Raw genomic sequence first — 15,903 nt, forward strand, 5'->3', positions numbered from 1 at the left:
CAAACTGTAGGAGAGAAGAAAGAACATATCTTTTATTTCTTTCCTTGACTGGTTTGGTGGCGTCTCTTCACCATAGTCCAACCTATTTAAAGCCTGTGTTTCAATCTTCTGGCAGCTAATAAGCCATTGAAAGCCATAAACTGAATCGGTGAAATGATTCTTTATAGTAGGGAATGTTGCTGTTTGTTACAATAAAAGCATACTTATAGAGCAGTGCTTCCCCCAAGGCATTTCACGCAGCAAGATTTCTAGCTGAAACATAAGAAATGCCTGTTACTGAATCAGATTTGGAGACTTGGTCCAGATGAACATCTAAGAGTTTGCTGCGTAATGCCTTCATCATCCTGAAGACCCAGTTCCCAAGCAGTGAGACACACTTCACTGATAATGTGTCCCAACACGAAGCACAGTTCAGTTAGGCTTATTAGCTAGGGCTTTATAACGGTGCTGAAGCAGCCGAGGGTGGAGCAAGGGTGGCCTTGCTTGCTTGCGGCAGCTTTGAGGGTGTGAGGACACAAATGCAGTGCTACATAAGACAGTTGAGCACCCAGAAGCTCTGCATGAATGACCTTCATGTGGGCTGGCATAGACAGCAGCGCACAGGGAGGCAGAAGCTTGCATGCTGCCTTGGCACCCCAGGCTGGCCAGGACCCAGAGTGCAGTGGACAAATGTCAGCTATACTGACAGACTGCATGGGCTTGGGCTGGGAAATATGTGTGTTAGCCAGGGGTGGTCATTTGCACAGTGCAACTAGCACGTGTACGGCCATCTCATGAGCTTGCAGTGCTCAGTTTATCACCCTCCCCTTCCCAGAGCTTCTGGGGACTGTAGCCCATGGGCTATGCTACGTGTCAGTAACAAAACCCCAGATTCTTTAGGGACAAGCTCTGTTGGAGATAAAATAGTAATCTGACACACTCTATTTTTCTTGCTCACTCATGCATGCGAGCAGTATCTATCTATCTTTCAGGGACATTTTCTAAGTTTTGAGGAAAACTTAGCACTTACACAATGCTTAACGGTGTTGATTCTTAAAAACATGTTCTAATTCATATCTACTTTTTCTGCAGCCCTGATTTTTGTCTTACCTTTCTTGCATAAACGTATCAACTTTTCACTCTCAGATATTTGAAGATATTTTTCTTCAGATTTTTTCCACCATTTTGATAGAGAAATTTGTTCGGTAAGAGAAAGAAGATATTGTCATATATATACACAAATCATTTGAATAGAATGACATGTTCTTACTGATGGTGTTTATGACTCATTTTATCCAGTTATTCCTGATGTTTTATAAAAAGCTCTTCTATTCATGACATGTCCACAGAAAATGGGCAAGTACTCTTTCTAATGTGTATGTATAAAGCTTTGCAAGATTTTATTGAAATTTCTATTTTCTCATCTTATAAAAACTTCCATCATTATATCAGGGAAAAACCATAACAAATTCAGATGGCAAGTGTTTACTAGAAAACAAAAGGACCCAACGAAGTGACCTTTTTTTATTATTTGATGATGAAGTTTCCTTTGAATTTCCTTGATCTTTCCTTCATTCTTTTTCCAGAAGTTTTCCTGATTTACTACCAGCAGAACTGATGTGACTAAAGGTAGTGGCATAGCTTTAACTTTCTCACTGTTGGTGTCTGTTCTAAGTCCACATTAACTTAACAGACCACTGAAGGTCCTAAACACAGTTTTAATGTTGACTAATTGATGACCACACAAAACATCAAGAAGCTACATTTATGTATTTCCTTTCCTCAGATGTAATCTTAGGAGTGTAACACCTTTGTTTACACAATTTTAAATTGAGAACTATGTCTACTTGAAGCAGGACAGCATCCAAATACTTCTAATTGAAGGAGTTGACTTAGGAATATTAAAAAAAGTCATCATCTTTATTTTCTTATACAGTAACACTCTAGCCATGTCATTAAACTGTTCACAATTAATGACAACAACAAGTTTAATTGGAATAGTGAAAGGTGGAAAAACAAATGTCAATCCTACTTTCAAAAAGGGCAAAAACGAGGATCCAGGGAACTACAGGCCCCTCAGCCTCACCTTGATACATGGAGAGGTGATGGAGCAGCTAATCCTGGAAACACTTGGCAGGCACATGAAGGACAATAAAGTTATCAGGAGTAATTAACATGGATTCACGGGAGGGGAGTCATGCTTGACCAGCCTGACAACCTACAATGAAATGACTCTTTGTAGATATAGGGAGAGCAGCGGATATTGTCTACCTGGATTCCCAAAGTACCATCAAAGGGTGAACACATACATTTTCGTGATGTTCTATAACATCAAACTCTAAGAGTAGCTTCAACTACCTTTATAAAACCAACTTACAGTTCATCAGAGATGAAAAGTAAGAATGGAATTTGGATTTTTTTTTCAAAAGGAAAAAGACTCTTAGCTTTTAAATTCCATTGCTGAACACATGATGGTTCATATACTGTCCTAAAAAACCAAAGGGATTCATAGTTTTCAGAAAAGTTACTAGTCAAGAAAATACCACAATTTTTTTTTTTTAATTTTATTTCAATATATTCACTAGGATTTTAATTATCCAGTGTTGGTTATCTCAGTAAAAATTGCACCTCTGTCTTAGCCAACAAGAGGCCCAAGATAAAATTGCACATTAAGTAGGGTCTAAGTGAAGTTTAAAACTTAATTTTAGCATAAAAAGTGAAATTTCTGAAAATGATCTGAAAAATTCTTTACTTACCTGGATTAATGAAGAATTATGGTAGAGATAATGTGCAGTATTAGATGTAGTTAACTCATTCTTCTAAGAGAAATAAAGACCAGGAAATGGAAGAACTATGCCTCCACTCAAGCTTTTGTGAGTCTTTGCCATTGATAGGTTTTTAATTCTCATGAGTGTTCTTTACTAAACATGAACTACATATTTCACAGGTTCTGTATTTTTTGTGTATTCTTTATGTATAACATCTTTAGGCTACTGCAATCTATCACTCTCTGACAGAAATGGCATGAGATAGGTTTTCTTCAATGTGCAAAATAGTTTTTCTTTTGTTCATGAACAACCTCCTTGTCTGTCAACCAAGCTACAATAAAATCATGTACAAAGTCATCAACAGAATAGAAAGGTTTTATCTCTTCTGCAGGAATGTTCTGCCTGTGGAAATGTGTACTCCTGTTTAGGAATATACATAATAAACAGAAATCTTTTGTCTTAGTACAGTCTAAAAATAGAATTTGGTTTTAGTGATATAAATAATATTTATCTATGTCTGTTTAACTACTGTTGAATCCAGTTAACAGATTCCAAAACTTATAAGCATTGAAAAAAAATATATTTATACTTTAATTATACCATATTTCATTTCCTGTATGTGTCCCAATATTTCTAAATATTTCCAAGTTCTGTATTTTCAAAGATACATCTTTTGATCTTGATGTTTTTGGCTTCCAGTTGCATCTCCTCTTCACTTCTTTGAGCGTAATTTACCTCTGTACGTGTTCAGACAAGGTAAGTTTTAGCATTTGTGCACATCCCTTTATTTAATAGCACAGAACTGGACAAACTGCTTGTTGCAGTAGAATCTGTATTTTCTGTGTTGTGTAGTGTGCTGTTGCTGCAGAGCACAGGCACCTTGTAGCTCAGGGCAATGCAGACTGAAAACAGTGTCTACAGCACTGCGCAGTTGGTGCGGTGTGCCAGTGTCCAGGACCTGCTGTCTCCAGGCATGGACAAGTCTCAAAGAAAAGACAACAATACTGGGCAACTACTGAGTGCATCAGTACAGGAGGAAATTTATATGAAGGCATGACCGACCAATGTACGCACACAAATCTTTCTCACTAGGTAAATCAACATAAGGGCAGACTAACAGGATTGTGAGTTTTTCCTTCTTTGTCTACTGTGTTTACTAGATTTCTGTGTGTTTGTCCCTGTTTGCTCTATTAGTCTGCTTATTGTGAAGCTAATCTCTACCTCCAGACATGCTGTGGGGAGAGGTGAGCAGCCTGAAGAACACCTCCCTGGGAACTGTTCAGCAGTGGTGAAAGCCATTTGGTGACACTGTTATTATAAGTTCTATTGACCTCCTTTCCCCTCTGTTGGTTTTTTTACATCTCTCCCTTCCAACAGCTTCCACAAGATTTAGGAATTTATCATACAAGAGAATTAGGATGAACCTGAGCCAAGCATGGGGAGGCAGGAGGGGGAGGAGTGGCAGGGAAGGGAAAGTTACTCCAAATGGCTACTATAACCAGTAAAGATTCCTTCAATTTCTTCTCATTCTTACAGTGACAAGATTTTTTAGTGACCAGGAAGTTTGTAGAATGATGCCTAAAACCCTACATCAAAAATCTGTTCTTTGTCTTTTTGTCTTGGTGTTGCTAAATACATTTTAATTTGTCTTAAAAACTGTCTATGGTGAAAGATACGAACAGCTCAGCTGATCTTCAGCTTCACTGAAGACATTCCTGTAATATCTGATTTAGCTGCCCTCAGGTTTTTCAGCTTAAAATAGAACACAAATGTAATAAGTTAATAACTAGATGTCCTTATCCAGGAAGCACTCAGAAACATGAACAATTTCAGTGCAAGAGCTTATAAAGACTGGGACTAAAGCCACATATTTTACATATTAGATGATCTGGCTCAAGAAAGAAGATAAGTTAAAATAGTAACAGTATTGAGGACTAGGTCTGGCTTAGTAATTACTTCTATCTTTCTGTAAGAATTTACAGGCATGTATCCTTCCCCACCTCCTACAGTGATGGGTGTTAATAAAAAAGCTCTGGAGACAATGTGGCAGCTTTCACAATACAATCCAACCCTCAAATCAGCCACCCAAATAGTCTTTTCCTGAGCATCTGGTTCATCCATAAGATTAACAAAATAGTTAAATTTGTTTGAACAAGTGATTCCATGGAATTTTATTCAAACAACTCCAATTTTAAGCCTTTGCATTTTTCTTCCCTGCAGCCTGGGAAGTATTGAAAATGTTTGTGTACTTACAAAAAAAATTATTAATGATAAAAAAAGTTACAGGGTAGTTAACAATTTTTTTGTCCAGCTTCTGCATGCACCTGCCTTTGATATTGTACTAAGAGTCAGCAGAAAAAACTGCAATGCTGCAAATATATTTTAGCACGTAGAATGACACATTTGGGACAGCACACACCAGTGTAAAGTATCAAATGCTGTGAGACTCCCAAACAGCAGTACTTGCAAAACTAGAAATAGAAATAGGCTAAGATCATTAAACAGCAAAATACTCCTAAAATAGTTACAGAGGTAGGGAAATATTACTTTTTTGCTCACTGGGCAGTTATTCATTAGTTTATTATGCTTTTTTAAGTACATTCATTAACCTTTCACTAGCGTTTCTGGGAATGAGTTTGGTTTTTGGTCTCTGAACTGAAGATTGTACTTATTAGGAAAAAAAATAATCAAAATACAGTGGTTTTTTTTTCAATTTCTAAGTCTAAATCATTCCTCTTAAATCTTACTGTGTGCTTTGGCCATCTATGTATGACCCTGTGCTGGTCACACATACACCCTAGAGGGAATGCTCAGCTATTAGGTGGTGCAACATGGCATTGAAAAACATCAAGCCTCCTTACTAGAGGTTGTACTACGTATTTAATCCATGCATAATCCAGCTAGCATTAGCACTATTTCTAATTAATTGAAATTAAATGCACAGATGAAAGAAAAGATTCATGCTGCTTAAACACATGGTAACACAAATACGTTCATAGACTGAGAAAAGCATACAGATTAGTGATTACCTTCAATTTTAGAAGGTCATGGTACACTGTGCCTTCCTCCTCTGTGAACGTCCAAACTAAGAAGGAGGCAGAATGGGTGTGTTTCACTTCCCTGAAGTGCTGTGCAGGGAATATGAGTCCCCTGGCTGGTGCAGCATTCTGCTTTGAAGTAAATCCCCATTAAACACAAAGACAAGACATGACCAGCTGTACAATCCCTTTTCTTGGAGAGTGCTCAGTGTAACCGTTGGGACTATATCAGCAGTAATAGCAGCAAGTTTGTTGACCCTGCAGTCATTTCAGAGGACTAAAAGAATAATTGTATGTTTGTGCCTCCCCTAATCTCTGGTAGCTACAGTGGGACAATTCTGCCCTCTGAGTGGAGAATCTGCATGCCTGACCCTCACACAATTTCCAGAAATATTTTCAGTAGTCTGCTAATAACATATCACCACACACAAGCAAAGATACCCAGCACTCATATCTCATAAGTCAAAAATGCCTGGTGTAAAATAGAAGACAGTATAATTATGAGGTTTACAAAAGTAAATAACACCTCTACCCAGAATCCATAAGCAGTTCTGCAAATTCTCATGAAAGATTAGTGAGATGTGCTTCAATGTGCTTGGTATTTCAACAGTGGCCTGCTCCACCTGGTCTGAGACTTACTAACCTACCTGCTTGTGGAATATATTTCCTTGGGCTGTGCTAGATGGATTAATCTGTTCACTTGGTTAACCTCCCCACTGAAAATTTTACAAAAGCAAACAGGAAATCTTGTCATAGAAGTTCAGCTAATACCTTGTCCTTGTGAAGGGGTACAAGCTCTGAAGTGGACAGTTTGAATTGATTGAACTATGTTACTCTCACTGACTTGGACTACCAACATATAGTGTATATAATGGCTCATCCCCAGGTTATGTCTAGACCAGGAAACAGATTGTCTGTTGAAGTATGTTAGCTCATGGATTTCATAAAATACATTTTCAGAAGGATTTTACACTAAGTGTGTTTAACACAACCTATGCAGTCTTTATAATAAGCCTCATTCAGAGAGGTACCTCTCTCACTTGTTGAATAGTCTCTGCCTTGCCTGTAGTGCCTTGTTCCTGATTTCATTCTCTTACTCAGCTAGGACTTAATTGGTACAGTTGCGCTGTGGCAAACCTACAAGCAAGTTTATAAAGCTATAAATGGATCTGCAACAAAGATCGGTAATGGCAAAGCCCATTAGCTCTAGATGGTTAAAGCAGTGAAGAAAACTGTCTGCTTCCATTTCATTTGCCTTTACTGACAAATTATAAATTGTGTCAATTACACTAGAGCAAACAAATGTTTCGGACTTTAAAAAATGTTCTCTGTGTAGCAATATTTGGTTTAAAGTTATGCTACTGGCATTCTTCCAAATACATTTGTAGTTACTGTAGGCAGAAAAGCCAAATTTATTACATTTTGTTTGAGCAGAGGTCATTGCAACATTGTTGTTATGTATTCTGGAAGTCTTTTAAGCTCTTCAAATACTAAATGGAGTTTCAGTGAGCTGGAACCACATACTGAATCTTATTACAATTCATTCAGTATTGCTTCTAGCTTTTACATATCTAACAGGGTCAAAAGTACATACTGTATGTCAACACAATTGTTTCTTTAAATTATTTTCCAAATTAAAATTTCATTTCTATTTTTCACACCTAAAGCAGAAATATTCTTGCAGACGGTCCAAAATGAATATACTGATCATGGATATTATGTACTGTAGCATGAATGCTGCACTTCATGCAAAGTTCTCATCAGCATGTGAGCTGCAAGCCCCAGGACTGTACAGAGAACACAGACTGCAGCTTTCTGACTGGCCAGAGAGGGTGACGGGTTGTCGAAGAGAGTGTGGAATAAGTTGCTTCTTCCCCTAGAATCAGTGAGTTTTCAAGGTGCTGTTCATTATTTGGTCTGCTGAGGGCATTGAATTACAAAAACACTGACTGCGGTGATATTATCTGCTTCTGAAGAGATCTGCTCATACTTCCATGCTAGTGCCTTGTGCAGTTTCATAAGAACTGACAGTAGGATAATGTCTCTGATTTCAATTCTGGAAAGAGTAGCAAAAGGTCTTTTTTGAGCAATTATACTGGAATTTGTAATGCTGTGGATGCAAGATCTGTGTCAAATTTTGCCTCTGTCATTTTAATGATTTCATTTTTTTATTTATTTGGAGATATTTAGCCACAACGGGTCTTTGAGATTGAGAAGCTGAGCTTCAAATGCAGCTCATTTCACCACACCTTATTAATTAATTTATTTAATTTACCACTTCCTTCTCCCTTTTGCTAACACCTCCAAAACATACCTGAGCAAAGGGTGCATCTGTTTTCTACTGAGTGCTCATTCTTTCCAGGGGAGCTAGAGATGAAAAATATACATGAGAGAAACATTTTAACTGGGTTTATTTAAAGAAAAAGATCACTCCTGCTGTCCAGTTTCTAGCATTTTCTCCAGTTTCTTAGTGCACAGTAGCAGAAAAGTGTGGGCAAAATGCTGCCATCGTGTGGCTTTGTATTTATGGTCTCATATTTTTTCATTTGTCTCAGTAAGTTTTACTCATCTTTTCTCCTTCTCTCACCCACCTCCATCTCATTTTTTTGAGCAGGAGGTCCCAACGTGAGTGAGCGTTGTTACGAGCTAGGTCAGCAATCTCATCATCTTCTTGAAAGATGTGACAGTCATTACATGCTAAATAATGAAGCAAATTGCCCTGTATCTAGCCACTGAAGAAACTATGAATACGTAGACATCAAAAACTAGACTATGCAAACATGGGCAGTGCCCAAGCCGTCCTTCTAAGCCTAGGAGCTCTGACTAAAAAAAAAAAACAAACCAAACCCGCAAAGAGTAAGGGATTGATTTGCTCACAGCTGTATGTCTGGTTGCCAAGAGGGAAAAGTGGCAAGTCACCACAGAAAAAGAATTACAAAAAGGCAGCCAAGAAAATGCAAAGTGAAGAATTAGAAACATGTCTCTGGGAGAAGACACAGAGGTAGAGCTTTTGTCTGAGTGCTAGCTGGAAAGCCTTTTGGATCATTTAGCAAAGCAGTGCCTTCCCACAGCTCAATCCCTGCCATTTTCTAAGAGCTGTAGGGCTGCGAAAACAGTGTGGGTTGGAGCTGCAAGTGTCTTGTTCTGGTCCCCTACTCCAAGTCAAGATCACCTATTCTTAAAGCAGTCCTCACAAAGGTTTATTTTAACAGGGTCTTAAAAAACACATGGAGATAGCTGTCTACCAAGCAGTCATTTTCCAACTCTATGGTATCTAACTGTCCCTGACTTTTTGTAATTTCCAACCTAAACTTTCCTTGGTGTAATTTAAAACTATTGTCCTGTTCCCGAGAAATGTAGAATATTTATTCCCTTAGTTTCATTCTCACTTTTGTTTGATCACATCTTCTCTTCCCAAACTACTCCAGCGTCTTCAGCCTTGTCTTGTAGGTCATGTTGTGTAAACTTTTTTACTCTCCTATTGTAGAATTATGGTCCCTTTACAGGCAGTGTGTTGTGTATAGTCAGGTTAAATAGACAGTTATGTTAATATGTGATATCCACATCAATATTTATGCCTAACATATCTGAAGGTCCAAATATTGTTATTCAATTTGCCCTCAGGCCAACATTTTCCCTTAGCCAACATTTTCTAGAGGGTATAGTTGATGGCAAATTTAGTATCGTTCACAACAGACACAGGAATGTATGATATAAAAGGCTGAGTACACACTCATGACTCAAAAGACCTTCTAATCTCCAGTGCAAGTCAATGTGCAGAAGAGATCATTTTCTGCTCATACTGGGAAAGCTGGAGGAACTGAAAAATATCAGTAACATATTGAATTTCCAGTCCAGTTATACAATAGCCAACCTATTATCTAGTTCAGAGAAATTTTGATATAGCTTAATCCTTTGGCTGTTTTTTAATTTTCATAAAAGCACAACGTTTGTTTTTTTCATCTGACTCTCAGTGTAAGACCGCTGTGATTGTCAGTGGATTGACCCTGGGGAAACCCTGATTAGAAACAGGAAAAGAAAGAAAAAATCCTGAGGTCCTCTTCTATATTTTCCTCAAAATCTTAAGTGTAATCAAGAATATAATGTGTTGCACTATCTTATCCATTCTGCAGGTATAGATGCATGAAAGTATTACTGTAAAATAAGCTGTGGTGTGAGTTTTTCATCAGCTATTCCACATCACTGGGCTATGTTCAGTCTCTTCCCTCTTTGTCAAATATAAGGTCTTCTCCCACTCGATAAGTGAGAACTAGGGTACCTTGTACTTAGTGAAGCTGTGTGTGCATGTGTACTTACCAGGTGCTGCATGGATTTAATGCTGTGCTTTTGCCAGTAATTTATAACTCTGTATTGCATTTGCATTCAGCACTTGATTCATCATCCTTCTGAGTAAATGGGTGTACCTTATTGGGTCCTGGCATTGACCTTGAGTGCACTGCTATAACACATCTTTCTTCTGCTGATTCTGTCAAGCCAGCCTGGATGATAGCCAGGCAGTTTCAAAACTATATACAGGTTTTGCTTTAGAGCCTTAAATGTAATCTCTGATTAAACTTTTCAGTTTTCTATTTAGATTCTATCATAATAAATTGATATGTATGAGACTGCTTTGGGAGGCTGTAGAATTTCTGTCACTGGAGGATTTTAAGGACAAGTTAGAGAAACATCTGTCAGGACTGGTTAGGTATAGTTGATGTAACCTGGAGGTAAAATAGGTGACCTTAGACCATTTTTCCTCTTTTTTCTTTGATTTTATAATTGGCCACTGAGAATACAGTTGGAAAGGCAGTGACTTTATTCTTCAGTATGAAGTCTTCTTCCTAAACTAAACTCAAATGCCATTGTTCATTTGTTTGGGTTTTTTTTCTGTATGGGTAATTTGGAGTGTCAGGATATTTTGTTCCAGCAGTTTTCAGCTAAATACTTCACCTGGGATTTTTTTGGCACAGTCAACCTTTTCCAAGGTGTCGTCCAGCCTTTATGTAATATGGGCAGAACCAGTTTCTACACATTATTCTTTTGCAAAACACTGCAAAAAAGGAGGGCATTTCCTCTGCTGCTACCTTACCTGGTCCCTGCTGAATCTCTTCTACATTACAGAAGTGGAAATAAAATTGGAAGAAAAAAGCAATTAAAGCAAACTGAACTCTCGCTCGGCACAGGCTAAATACCAGAGCAGAAAGGACATGCAGATAACCTAAAGTAAAAATTATTGCTGCTTTCAATGCACCAAAGAGAGTTTATTTTTATGTATGGAAACTTGATTTGCTCTGTGCACACCAGCTTTAGGGTTATCTGAGATCAAAGTAACATGTAATTTAAGGAGACTTCAATGTCTTTGCCTCAAACCTAGGTTTTTATAAAATATCTTATGGAACAAGGAAGAAGACTACCCCTTGGTAAGGATTTCAGGACTGGAAAATGTGCATTAAGTATCTGACTGGGATATTATGAAGGACCTTTTAAATTAAGAACAGGCTGTGCTTATTTTATTCATACCATGACAACATTCAGGAACACTCAGTGGGTTTCTTCCCAGATGAGACACAAATGCTCTGATTGGTCCAACTGATATCTTGAAAATATCTTGAACTACCATTTATAAAGTAGTTCTTACATAAGGACCAGGCATCTTGTACTACAAACAAATTAAGTTAATATGACTATAGCTGAGGATTTCAGGGAAAGTTTTGCTCTTTGTGATGAGTCCCTACTTTATTTGCCTAGAATTTTCCCTTTAACTGAGCACATTGAAACCACCAATTGCTTTCAGTCTCTTAAAGTCAGACTTTCCTGCTGTATTTATACTAGAAAAAAGGTCACTTTTTAAATGCAGAAAACTGAGTCTTCCTGCTGAAAAGCTTTCTATTAAGTTTCAAAACAAATCTCCTCTGCCTGCTGCCTGTTCCTTTTCCCTTGATGCTAGCCCAGCACCTTTCCCTGGCTTCCCTGATTGCCTGAAACTGCACAGTTCTCTCTGGGTCACTAGGGAAAGGTGGGATTTGGAGTGCTTTGTGTTTTGTTTTGTGGGTTTTTTTCCCCCTCCTCTCATGAGCTTGCAGGCATACCTGTTCCTGCAGCTCAGGCAGACTCAAGGTGGCCTCAGTTCTTCCCAGCACCAACCCCCTTCCCACCAGCTTCTGCACTCCTGCCCAGCATGCAGCCCTTAGGAGCGGCTGGATAGGCAGCCTCGTGCCCCCTAATACTAATAACCAATAAAAGAGATGTGATATATTAAGTTGTTTTTATTTTTTCTTTTTTTTTTTCCAGGCAGTTTCACTTACATTCCCATTTATGTGGCTTCTCATATTGCAGAACAGAAGTGAGAAAGATGCTTCTCCTTGAAGGACATCCCAGGTTCTCCTTGAAAGTGAATCAATAATTATCTGCAGTATCTGCTTTGTGATTCAACACACTTCTAGTTTAAAGAGAAACATAAATTCAGATTGCAAAAGTATTTTTAAAGGGTCATTTGCTTGTCATAGGAATTATCATTTCCTATGACATGATTATGATAAATTGTAGGAAATGTTTCATATAAAGGAGCACATCAAGTATCAAGTATGGAATTAGAAATCAGAAGGCAATCTCAATACTTGAAGATTTTGTGTGTCCTATTCTTACCAGGTCATGTAATCATTCTTTCCAGTGTTATCCAAAGAAATACATTTAAGAATCTGCCAGAATTTCACACAAATTTATTGTACTTTATGTAATCTAATTCATGCCAATTAACAATGTAACTCCTGATGGCCTTGATAAACTTTTTTATTTAACAGAACTAAGAAGAGTCTCTTAACCAAGAAAAATAAGTATCTCCAGAGTCTCGCTAAAGTAAGTGCCTAAAATAGATAGGATGAGTCACTGCTTGGACATGTTTTTCTCCATTGATGAGGGAGGGAGCTTAAACCAATTGCATAGGTTTAGGCATCTTTAGACATTTTATGTTAGTTGAGAAGAATCTTATTCTAGGTGTTTCCATCAAACAAAGATACAATTTCAAGTTTGATTTTTCTGGGTGGACTGTTACTGTCATTCTTCACATAAAGATGTCTGAGCTGGAGGGCTGAAAGACCACACCAGAGGTGACATTTACAGTGTAAATACAAAGCAAAAAACCAAACACACACACACAAAGCAAAATTATTGCTTTTTTAGTTGCAGAACCATGTTTTTCAGATAGAAAAAAAACCAACAGTGTGAAAGTGTACGGTGTGAAACAAAGGAGAGAAAGAACAGGCAGACATTCTAAATTTGTGCATTTCCTCTCCAGCTTGCCTTGATTCATATTATGTATGAGGCTTCCGTGAGTTGAAGGAGACATCATAAAAAGCCAGACAAACAAATAAAACCACCTTTGAACAAAATATGAGAAAATGTCAGAGACGACAATACGGTGCCACAGGACACAGCAGGAGAGACATGAAGCTTGTGGCTTTGAGTTTGGGGCAGGAAAAATTAGCAATTGCTAAAAAAATCCTGGGATTCTGGGGTCAGATCTTAATAACTTCTCTATTTTGGTTGCTAGGATTTTTTTATCAATCATAGGTCAAGCACTCAGAGTTCAGCCCAGTGTGCTTGCTATTGATCTTAGAAAAATCTGGCCAGTTAGTCAGAATCTTTATGGAAGCATATTTTAATACATTTTCAACGTTAGCATCCATGCCCCTGGCCAGGGAGGAAGATATGACAACCACCAGAGGCAAGGGTAGAACAAGGTCAGCATTTATAACTTCTGTAATGAATTCTGGACCTTGTACCCAGAAATCTTTAACCAAGGGGCAATCATAAATTAAGGGAGTTAAAACTTGACCATAACTTCTGTCTTACAAAAAGGCTCTTTATAACTTGATTCATCTTTAGGGAACACAGAGACTGTTACATAACAGCAGACTAAGATGTTAAAAGAAAGTTTTCCCAAACCAGTTTTCCTGTAGTCCAGCAATCTGATAGTTTTCATTCCGATCATCAGTCTAAAACTCCCCTTAAGAACTGATATAATTTATAGGCTGTTGAGCAGTTATGTGAATACGGAACTTTGACAAAACTGTATGAATCAAGTGTTGCATTTCCTTTTTACTCCGGGGGAAAAACAAAACAAAACCAAAACAAAAACTAACAACTAAACATTTTAGATGTATGCTTATTGAGACACTACCAGAAGAATGTAAAAACTGAAGAGAGTTTCCGACCAAGGGAACACATTATTCCAGGATTTGAGGCAGAACATTCAGAAAGATCCAGAATTTGCCTTTCACAAAGTAATTAAATCTGGCAAGTGAGGGAATTTACTTCATCTGGTCTGATGTTTATAGGGATAGATAGTGGTTCTGCAGTTTGGACATGAGAGAGAATATAAAATGAGAAAGAAAAGAGACCTGGGGGAGAAAGTTGTGTACTGTTCAAACTCAGAATCAACAAAACCAGTACAAGTTGTTGTTCATGCTGTAGCATAAAGTGCACGATAAAATGATGCCCAGAAGCAATACAGTAAAATGGCTTATCTACCACAGTACTTGCTAAAACAGTCATAATATATTCAAATGGAGAACTAGGCTTTGGTCCTTGGGCACTGGCATAAATAATTTTCATGTCTTTGCATATAGGAGGTCAATATTTGCTAAATAAGAAACACCCCCATAGCTAAGAGAAGCTTAACCAAGAAAGAAAACCCTCCAAGAAATTTAATGCTTGTTTGTTTTCAGAAGCAATTATATGATTTGCAGATTGGGTACAAACCTGGAAGAGATTTGTTTGATGCTGATGCACTTTCTGGAGCCACTTACAAATACAAAGCAAGATAAAGCCAACGGTTTGCATATGTGGTGGGAAAGAGATCACATTTGCTCTCAGTGTTTCCTCTGGCTGCTGGGTAGGGCAGGCAGAGAGCAAGAGGTCCCCAGAATTGCAGCGCAGCCATTCGGTCAAAGGCTGGGAGAGCTCCCAGCAAGATACAGAGCAGCTGCATAGCCAAGTGCCAGATGAGATGGAAAGGAGAAATCTCAAGGGGTCCAGAGGGAACTGTAGTGATTTTTCTAACTACCAGTTACTCTGAAGGAAGGGAGCTGTCCCTGCAATAAATCCTTTAATTTTCATCTATTTAACCCTGATTTTTCCTGTTTAAGGACTTAGTTATTCTGGAGTGAGTTTTGAAAAATCTCTAGATTTTTTGATTCCAAAAGTCTTGGGAAGTTTATGCTGTATTCTCTTAGGGAAAATGATGCAGGCAGGCCCATCACAGCATGCCAATCAGTTTAAAAAAGAAAAAACAAAACCTGCCTTTCCAATACTGAAGGGAAAGCAGATTGCCATTGCCCCCAAACCACTATTAAGAATAAGACACAGCAAAAAATTATTAAGAGTATTTGGAGAGTGTAATCATAGCCTTTACTGTCTCTCTGAGGGACAGCTGCCAGGCCTAACTGGGATTTTGCTTAAACATATCTGCGTGGTGCTTTCTAAAATATAACAAAGAGATGTTTAATGAACTTACACAAAGATTATTTGGGGGCAGAAAATTATGAAAGATGGGGAAGATGGCTTATGCAGGTCTCAAATATGCTGGGATATTGAGAAATCTTCACAAAACCTAACCCAACTATAAAATCAGTGATGAGTTCACACACAAGACTGGATTAACTGGAATCAAATAAAGTATTTGTTCAAGACATTCATATAATTTCCCTGATTTTTACTGATGAGGTAGTACTCAACACCTTACTGTTGCTATTATACTTAGTTTCATAAGGTAAGCCTTTAACTTTTATGTTTGATAACAAATCACATGCATGACTTTAAGCTGCTCATAGTAAGACTGGACATAAATATATATTGCAAGTCCTAGCTATGTCAAGTGATCCAAGAACCTTGTGGAAAACAATAATGCAGCCTCTGACACTGCGTCAACATGTGGTCCTGTCTCCCGACTTTCCGTTCTCTTTTCTGGTGAAAATTGACAATAAGACTTGCTAGCACCACTGTTACCTAACAGGAGGTCCACTGAGGACTTGCTGATGTAAAAGAAAACTGAAAAATCTTCCAATTTATTGCCTGGAGCTGGCAAAACTTCCTAAGAGAAGACACTGTTCATATTTCTG

Source organism: Haliaeetus leucocephalus, unplaced genomic scaffold (genome assembly GCF_000737465.1).
Source record: "Haliaeetus leucocephalus isolate CR32 unplaced genomic scaffold, Haliaeetus_leucocephalus-4.0 Scaffold120, whole genome shotgun sequence".
Taxonomy (NCBI): domain Eukaryota; kingdom Metazoa; phylum Chordata; class Aves; order Accipitriformes; family Accipitridae; genus Haliaeetus; species Haliaeetus leucocephalus.